At 59.6% G+C, this 9,452-nt stretch overlaps 2 non-coding genes and 1 pseudogene across 2 annotated transcripts in view; all 3 read right to left on the reverse strand.

Moving 5' to 3' along the window:
• LOC145276351 (large subunit ribosomal RNA) overlaps nucleotides 1–2,127 on the reverse strand; it is a 5,721-nt gene extending 3,594 nt beyond the window's left edge. Inside the window, exon 1 of the ribosomal RNA XR_013867946.1 lies at nucleotides 1–2,127. This exon is cut by the window's left edge and continues 3,594 nt beyond it. This is a non-coding gene — a ribosomal RNA (large subunit ribosomal RNA).
• Nucleotides 2,128–2,722: 595 nt separating this feature from the next.
• LOC145276350 (5.8S ribosomal RNA) lies at nucleotides 2,723–2,880 on the reverse strand. Its single transcript, XR_013867945.1, has one exon. It is a non-coding gene; the product is annotated as a 5.8S ribosomal RNA (ribosomal RNA).
• Nucleotides 2,881–3,275: 395 nt separating this feature from the next.
• LOC145276353 (small subunit ribosomal RNA) lies at nucleotides 3,276–5,646 on the reverse strand (annotated as a pseudogene).
• Nucleotides 5,647–9,452: the final 3,806 nt, after the last annotated feature.

Below are 9,452 nucleotides of genomic sequence, written 5' to 3' on the forward strand. Positions count from 1 at the left end.
GATGGAATTGCGACGATCGAGCGCCAGCTATCCTGAGGGAAACTTCGGAGGGAACCAGCTACTAGACGGCTCGATTGGTCTTTCGCCCCTACACCCGGTTCCGACGATCGATTTGCACGTCAGAGGCGCTTCGGACTTCCACCAGAGTTTCCTCTGGCTTCATCCCGACCGGGCGTGGATCGCCATCTTTCGGGTCCCTGGTCGCTCGCTACGCCAGAGTCGGCCGAGTCGTACTCGGAAAAAGGGGAAACCGACCCGGGGGTGATGCGCCCGCGCGCAGCGCCTAAACTCGACGACAAAATAGGACTAGTTCAAGCCGCGGGATCTCACCGATGGGCGGAAGGAGGATATGGAAGCTGGCGCCCGGCAATTCCCCTTTTTGGAAGATGCGCCGGTCCCCTCTCGGGGAGGAGGGAAAAACAACCGCACGTCAGCCACGAGCCTTCCCTCTCCTATCTCTCTCGGGAAGAGAGAAAAAAGGAAAAGTTGCGGGCACCGCAGCAGCGACGGCGGAAGGCCGAAAACGCCGCGCCGGCGGGATCGGGCACGGCTCGGAGGCGGGTGAGGCGAGGAGAAGACGACGGCACGAGACCGACGACACCCCCCGACGACCCCCGGACGACTTTGCCACGACACCTCTCCCGATCGACGCCCTCCTACACGCTCTCTCGCTTTCGCTTCGCCTTCGGGGTTAGTCAGAGGTGGCCCCTACGACTCGCGAACGGCCAGGACTCCTCGGTCCGTGTTTCAAGACGGGTCGGGTGGGTTGCCGATGCACGTCGCTGACCCGGGGTGGCGGGCGGCTCGAGTAAAAAAGCGTCGCCGAGCGACCTCTCCGGAAACGGAAACGGGCGTGGGCGGGGTTGCCCCCGACAAGAACCCGAAACGTCGGCGAGGTGCGTGACGGCGAGGCCGCGCCAGTCCTATCCCGCCTCTCATCGCGCACGCGCCCGAGACGGTGGGGCGCCTAAGGAGCGACACACAGAGTGCGTCGCCCGCACGCGACTTCCGGCGGGATCAAAACGGACCGGCTCGCCACGTGTAACGGATCGTGTCAGATTTCCTCCGTTCCCGGCAGAAAGGGGCAGTTACGTTCGCGGGCCCGACGGCCGGTGGCCCCCGACTTCACAAGGTGGGAAGACGGGGGTTTTCAGGGTGATGAAACGCCTGCCGCCTACGGAAAAAAACCCGCGTGTTCGACCTGCACGCCGGGAACGGGTCGCGACGACGGACCGGAGGGGAAGTGCGTCCGGTGCCGGCCGCGCGGAGGTCGCGCCGAAGCGCCCGCGCCATGATTACGCCGAGCGATGAGAAGGGGACGGGTGCAGCGGAGTCGCGCGCGGAGGGAGCAGGAGGAAAGAAGAAGCGGCGGCGACGGATGCGGCGGGTTAGGGCCCGGCGGCAGCAGCGATCGAGAGGACGAGTCCCCTCCGTCGCAGCCAACCGACGCAGCCACCTACCGACGCCGCGGTCGTCACCACGTTTCCCTTCCCGCTATCCACGCGGCCCGTCTCCTTCGTCGGCGACGCGGGCACAAAAGCTGGCCCGCGGAGAACGAGTTCCCCGCGGACACGACGAACGACGACCTGTGCCGCGACGGCCTCTCTTTCAAGAACACACATCGAGTTTGGGCTCGAGCCTAGGCAGCACCGGACTGAGTCCCCCCGCGATCGCGGTGAGCGGTCCCACCCGTTTACCCCTGGGCGGTTTCACGTTCTCTTGAACTCTCTCTCCAAAGTTCTTTTCAACTTTCCCTCACGGTACTTGTCGACTATCGGACTCGTCCCGGTATTTAGCCTTGGATGGAGCTTACCACCCGATTTGGGCTGCGTTCCCAAGCAACCCGACTCTCGGATCGAAGGCCGTCGCTCGCCGTCCGCACCGAATGGGCCTGGCACCCGCCGCGGGCGGCCCCGATCGAGGGAACTCCGAACTATGCGAGACGAAAACGAACGGCTGCCTTCGACCCATGCGCCACACGTCCCGAAGCCTTTAACTTGCGACGGGATTCGGCGTTGGGCTTCTCCCGGTTCACTCGCCGTTACTAAGGGAATCCCGGTTGGTTTCTTTTCCTCCGCTTAGCGATATGCTTAAGTTCAGCGGGTCGTCTCGTCCGAGCCGAGGGCGGCGGTTTTTAGTAGAGTGTGGTGTTTGGAGGAGAGGAATCTCGATCGGTACCCTCCGTGTGACGACGGCTGGCCGATATAGCGCCCGTCCGACCGAAAATGAAGAAGCCAACAATTAAAAAAAAAGCGTGGGTCCTCCCCATCCGACGTTGCCTACGACGCGGCCACCTTTTTACGGTGCGACGGCCGTGCTCGTCGCGCTGCTCGAGGCGTCGCTGAGAGACACCTTCATGAGGCAGAGAGCGAGACGAGCAGGCGGCGCTTACGTCGGCAGTCGGTTAGGTCGGTGCTTTTTTTTTTGTTTTGTTCTCCCTTCGGCTGCTTTCGGACAGACTCCTCCTGCTCCTCCTCCACAGTGTTTCTTCACGCGGTCGAAAAGGGAAAAGACTCCGCGGTCTGCCAGCGGGAGACGAAGGAGGAGGCCGGAGAGGGTTTTAAAAAAAAAAAAGACATTGAAAGGAGTCAATTCTTTTTTTATTTTTCTTCCCCCTCGTCACTCGCTCCTGCGACGTCCCGGTTACCACCGTGCCGAGGACCGGGCGGGCACGGGGACGGCAAGATGTCGTTTCGTTAACGGAGAAAGACATGTAACGTTCCGCCTCTCGACCGGACGTGGCCCCGAGACAAGGGATCTCGGGGCCGCAATGTGCGTTCGAGGTGTCGATGTTCACTGAGTCCTGCAATTCGCATCAGTTCTCGCGGCTGGCCGCGCTCTTCATCGACGGACGAGCCGAGTGATCCCCCGTCCAGGGTTCAGCACTTGGGTTTTTTATATTAGTTTTTGTTTATATAGATTTAGTAGTGTGCGAGGAGGTCTGTGCGAGGAGGCGTGACGGCATTGCAATGTCGCGAGTAGTTTGTTTTTAGCTAGCGGCGGTGGCACAGCGGCTGCAAAAAAAACAAAAAACGATAAAGCGGCGACAAGGCAAAGAAGAAGCGGCCATCACTTGCGGTGGGCGAAAAAACAAACAGGTGGTAAGACGCGGAAGCAAGCAAGAAGAGCTGGGGCTTTAAAAACCTCCGCGTCACCACAAATCTATCTCTCGCTCCGCCTTTTATAGGTTTGTTTGCGCGCATTCGAGGCGTTGACGCCGACAGACAGAGGAGGTAGGCCGGAAAACAACAAACCAGTCTCGAACGGGAAAACGGTAATGATCCTTCCGCAGGTTCACCTACGGAAACCTTGTTACGACTTTTACTTCCTCTAAACGATCGGGTTCGGTCGTCTTCTCCAGGCATCGAACGCCGAGGCGTAGATGCACGAGTGTCGTGACGGACACGTCGCGCACTGCCCGGCGGCGTCGTCGGCCAGATCCGAGGACCTCACCGGACCGTTCGATCGGTAGTAGCGACGGGCGGTGTGTACAAAGGGCAGGGACGTGATCGACGCGGGCTGTTGACCCGCGCCTACCGGGAATTCCTCGTTCACGGGGTTGGTTACAGGCCCCGATCCCTATCACGGGAGGTGGTTCAGAGGTTTCCCAACCCTCTCGGGCCGGGGCGAAGTCCCCGCTGATACCTCCAGTGTAGCGCGCGTGCGGCCCCGGACATCTAAGGGCATCACAGACCTGTTATCGCTCCGCCTCGTGTGGCTTTCTGCCACCCGTCCCTCTAAGAAGTGCGTGAGAAAACCGACCCGGACCCGAGCGCCACGGAGGACGCCGAGCCCGCCGTAAAAATCACTGACATCGGCGCACTAGTTAGCAGGCCGGAGTCTCGTTCGTTATCGGAATCAACCAGACGGATCGCTCCACCAACTAAGAACGGCCATGCACCACCACCCACCGAATCGAGAAAGAGCTATCGATCTGTCAATCCTACCGGTGTCCGGACCGGGTGAGTTTTCCCGTGTTGAGTCAAATTAAGCCGCAGGCTCCACTCCTGGTGGTGCCCTTCCGTCAATTCCTTTAAGTTTCAGCTTTGCAACCATACTCCCCCCGGAACCGAACTCTGGTTTCCCGCAGGCTACCCGCCGGGTCATGGAAGCGAACGCCGGCGGATCGCCGGTCGGCATCGTTTACGGTCGGAACTACGACGGTATCTGATCGTCTTCGAACCTCCGACTTTCGCTCTTGATCGAGGAAAACGTGCTTGCCACACGCCATCGCTGCAGTTCGTCTTGCGACGATCCAAGAATTTCACCTCTAACGTCGCAATACGAGTGGCCCCGACCGCTCCCTTCGATCATTGCCTCGCCGTAGACGGAGACCGACAGACGTAGACGAGGCCCTCTTCCATCATTCCATGCTTATCGTATGCAAGCTTGAACAGCCCGCTCTGAGCACTCTAATTTTTTCAAAGTGAACGTACCGGCCGCCGCGGACACTCGGTTAAGAGCACCCTTGGAGGAGAAACCGCCGACCGCAACACGCGCGCAGACAAGACACGAAGCAGGGACTCGGAGCGGACCGGGGGGTTCAAAAAAAAAGAGGAACGCGCGGAAAGGGAGAGGGAGAGAAGCGCGGGGGTCAGAGTGCGGGGATGCGAATGAACACACCCAAACACACACACGTAGCACCCCCCCGTTAGACTACTCCCGGAACCGAACCGACGACCACTTGTTTTTTTTTTCCCGGATCCCGATCACGACCTCCTCGTCCACCTCGCCGGCAGGACCGCGTGGCGGGTATGCTAGCGGTTGACACCGGCGGAAAGGGCCGGGAATGCGAACGGACGACCAAAGTCAACGACGGACGATGGCGCCGCCGCCCCGGGGCCGCTTGCGCGACCACGAACCCGAGTTCGGACTACGAGCTTTTTAACCGCAACAACTTTAATATACGCTACCGGAGCTGGAATTACCGCGGCTGCTGGCACCAGACTTGCCCTCCGGTTGGTCCTCGTTAACGGATTTGAAGTGTACTCATTCCGATCGCGGGGCCTCGACAGAGTCCCGCGTCGTTATTTTTCGTCACTACCTCCCCGTGCCGGGAGTGGGTAATTTGCGCGCCTGCTGCCTTCCTTGGATGTGGTAGCCGTTTCGCATGCTCCCTCTCCGGAATCGAACCCCGATTCCCCGTTACCCGTAGTAACCACGGTAGGCACTTAACCGACCGTCGACAGTTGATAGGGCGGACCCTCGAGAGACCCGTCGCCGGGCGTGAAAGCTCGTGCGATCGACCAGTGAGTTATCCAGAGTCACCAAAGCGGAGCGCGCCGCCCTATGAGCCCCGCCACCGAACGGACCCGCGAGCGGGAACGCCGACGACGGGAGGACGGAATGACGCGCATCGGTCTCAGTCTAATATGTAGCGCCGCGACCCGGAACGGCCGACGCGGGTGCCAGCGCGCGAGGCGTGGCGACGACGGCGCGCCGACCGATCGCGGCCTGTGTCACATGTATTAGCTCTAGAATTGCCACAGTTATCCATCGCCTCCGAGGAGGAATACGGTCCCGAGGATTAGGTCCGGTTCCTGAGCCATTCGCGGTTTCGCCCGTTCTAATGCGTGGCGTGAACTTACACTTGCATGGCTTAAGCTTTGAGACAAGCATATGACTACTGGCAGGATCAACCAGGTATCGTTGGAATTTGGGACTTTGTTTCGACAGAACGACAGACCGACCGACCGACCGACCGACATAAGACAGACAACTACAACGACGGGCACGTGTTTATTTGTTTTTCGAGGAGGTTCGCCGTCAGTAGAAGCGCGCTGCCCGCGCTGATGGCCTCTTTTTTGTTTCTCCCCTGACTTGGACCGAGACCGAGACTCAAAGAACGAAAGCGACCAACGTCGACAACAACAACGACAACGGCACCCTTGACAGCGATACATACGACAAACGACAAGCAGCACGACGGCAGTGCACACGGACATCGAGGGTCAAGGTGCAGACTGAACTCGCCGAGGTCGTCGTCATCGTGGTCGCCATCGATTCCGTCTCGTCGTCGTCGTCGTCAACGTCCACGTCACAGCCGGCCGAGAAGAGAGAACAGACGACAGCGTCGACAACAACAACATCGACAACGGCACCCTTGACAGCGATACATACGACAAACGACAAACAGCACGACGGCAGTGCACACGGACATCGGAGGTCAAGGTGCAGACTGGAATCGTCGAGGTCGTCGTCATCGTGGTCGCCATCGATGCCGTCTCGTCGTCGTCGTCGTCGTCTTCGTCGTCGTCGTCGTCATCAACGTACCAACCGACCGAGACGAGAGAGCAAGCAACAACGTCGACAACAACAACGACAACGGCACCCTTGACAGCGATACATACGACAAACGACAAACAGCACGACGGCAGTGCACACGGACATCGGAGGTCAAGGTGCAGACTGAACTCGTCGAGGTCGTCGTCATCGTGGTCGCCATCGATGCCGTCTCGTCGTCGTCGTCGTCTCCGTCGTCGTCGTCGTCGTCGCCAACGTCAACGTCAACATCACAGCCGTCATCGGGGAGGAGCTGGACCAGGGCAGCGGCGGCGTAAATTTTCCCGTCACCTTCGTCGTCGCCTTCGTCGACCGACCGACCGACCGGCGTCGTGTTCGTGCTCGGAAAACCGAGGAGAGACAACGTGCACATGGCGCGTTCTCGCAAGCGGCTCCTCGGTCCGATTTTTTTGGGCGGCTTTTTCGAGCTTTTTTTTTTTCTCACCCTTTCGTCCGTGCGACGGCGAACGTTAGGGGAAAAAAAAAAAAAAAAAAAACGACAACAACGCGGCGGACCGGGCGAACAACATCGTCGACACACACGACATTGACGACCGGTCCCCCTTTTCACAATCGCATCGAGATAAAAACGAACGAGTCCGATTCGAGCACCGAGTCGCGAGCGGGAGGACTGTCGGTGCAAGTATCGATCACTGACGTGAGCGCTTCGCCGGACAGAGGATGGCTCATCCGGCAGCCGTGCAAATCGACGGTATGGGAAGAACGAACAAGAAGAGCAACGACTTGATCGGCGGCTTGGGAACTGCGGACGGTGAAAACGGGTTAATCGACTGCGACCACGACTGCTCGATCGATCTTCTTTGGCGCTAACAAAGGTGGAGGTGGCGCAAGAAGGGACTAGCGCTATCACCGTCCACGTATCAGAAGATGCGGCGGCAGACGTCGACGCTTATGCGTTGTCGGACGAGAAGTCGCTGCAGCACGTGTACCGCGAGCGGGACGTCCAAGGTTTTGCCAGACGGAAAGAAATCGGGTGTCAGCGAACGTTCACACGGCTGTGAGATCGGACGCTGACAGGAGTAGGAGGCGGCAGGCAGGCGGCGGTTACGGCGGCGGCGCCTGCTGCTGCTCATCCTCCTGTTTGCTGCGGCGACTTCCAGGACGGGAGAGCATCGAACAACGTACGTATGGTTACAAGGGGATCAGGATCTACATAGTGCATCCCCCGCGGCTATTTTTGTTTGTTTGTTCGCTCGTTCGTTAATTCGTTCGTTCGTTCGTTCGTTCGTTACAATGTACGTTTTTCCGTTCGACGGCGGCAGAGAGCGGCGGCGTTTCTCCCTAATCCGGAGGATTTATCGGTCGCACAGCGATGGGTCGTTCGGCCGATCATCGAAAGATTCGCAGGTAGTGGTTGAATGGCAGAACGGCAGCAACAACAGCGGCGGCTGAGAGCGGCGAACGCTGAGGCGGAAGCAGAAGCTGCAGCAAACGTATCGGCTAAACATGGTGGACATAGATATGGCTGACGACGCGGGTACCACGACGACTATGGAACCAGGAAAAGGAGCCGTTAGTTGTTCCAACATATCGTTCGACACGTCGAGCAGCCCTAGGTCCACGGAGAAGCACACACACGTACCACGTATTATAACCTAACGACGATGAGCGGGCGCACGGTTGGCAGGAACGAAGGCGGCGGATCAAAACAAGTTGGAGCGCGGGGCGACAGCGATAACGGTGACAGCCCTAGGCGGCGGAGATGCCACTTTCTGACGCCTTTGCGACAAGCCCGTAGAGACGTTCCGGACCACCACGAGGCAAAGAGTCGCTGCTCCGACGAACCGACACACCAAAGTGTGCTTCCTACCGAACATGTTTTATAAAACTTTCAAACTGGAAAACCCCAGAAATGGTGTTGGTATTTGTCCAGACCCACCTCCGACACCTGAAAATGGTGGTCAAAAAAAACGTCGATTATACGAAGCGACATTTCTGGTCGGCGATTTTCCAGTTTTACGCCTACTGCCACATGGGGATGTCGGTAGGCGTCGCAAAGTGCCTTCTCGTAGGCTAGGCACACCAGGACTTTGTCATTTTTTTCCCCCTCGACATTCCTGGTCCGGTCTATTCCGATTTTACACCTACCGCCATGTGGGGGTGGCAGTAGGCGTCGAAAAGTGCCTTCTCGACCGCTAGCGACACCACTACTTTATCGAGCTCTGGAGGCCCGCACACCGACCCGGGGGCCGCGGAGTCGACCCCGGGGGCCTCCGCCTCTCGCCGCCGCTCACTTGGACGCCTTCCGCAACCTGTGGTCCCGCTCGGGGCCGCCGGGAGCCTCGCCGACCTGACCGGTGTCGGTAGGCGTCTGGAAGCGCCCGGCCGACCTGGACGAGGTCCCCCTGGCCCCCGGGGGACACCCCTTAGTTGGATGGGGGTGCTGTCCCGGGCACACATGCAACCCGCGGCCGCCTACCGACAGCCCCCGTCGCTCGATCGCTACTCCTTTCCAACATATGTCGGAGAAGCCGGGCGGTTGTGAAACCCCAGAAATGGTGTTGGTATTCGTCCAGACCCACCTCCGACACCTGAAAATGGTGGTCAAAAAAAACGTCGATTATACGAAGCGACATTTCTGGTCGGCGATTTTCCAGTTTTGCGCCTACCGCCATGTGGGGGTGGCAGTAGGCGTCGAAAAGTGCCTTCTCGACCGCTAGCGACACCACTACTTTATCGAGCTCTGGAGGCCCGCACACCGACCCGGGGGCCGCGGAGTCGACCCCGGGGGCCTCCGCCTCTCGCCGCCGCTCACTTGGACGCCTTCCGCAACCTGTGGTCCCGCTCGGGGCCGCCGGGAGCCTCGCCGACCTGACCGGTGTCGGTAGGCGTCTGGAAGCGCCCGGCCGACCTGGACGAGGTCCCCCTGGCCCCCGGGGGACACCCCTTAGTTGGATGGGGGTGCTGTCCCGGGCACACATGCAACCCGCGGCCGCCTACCGACAGCCCCCGTCGCTCGATCGCTACTCCTTTCCAACATATGTCGGAGAAGCCGGGCGGTTGTGAAACCCCAGAAATGGTGTTGGTATTCGTCCAGACCCACCTCCGACACCTGAAAATGGTGGTCAAAAAAAACGTCGATTATACGAAGCGACATTTCTGGTCGGCGATTTTCCAGTTTTGCGCCTACCGCCATGTGGGGGTGGCAG

Source organism: Euprymna scolopes, unplaced genomic scaffold (genome assembly GCF_053919585.1).
Source record: "Euprymna scolopes isolate OS-2025 unplaced genomic scaffold, ASM5391958v1 sca858, whole genome shotgun sequence".
Classification (NCBI taxonomy): Eukaryota; Metazoa; Mollusca; class Cephalopoda; order Sepiida; family Sepiolidae; genus Euprymna; species Euprymna scolopes.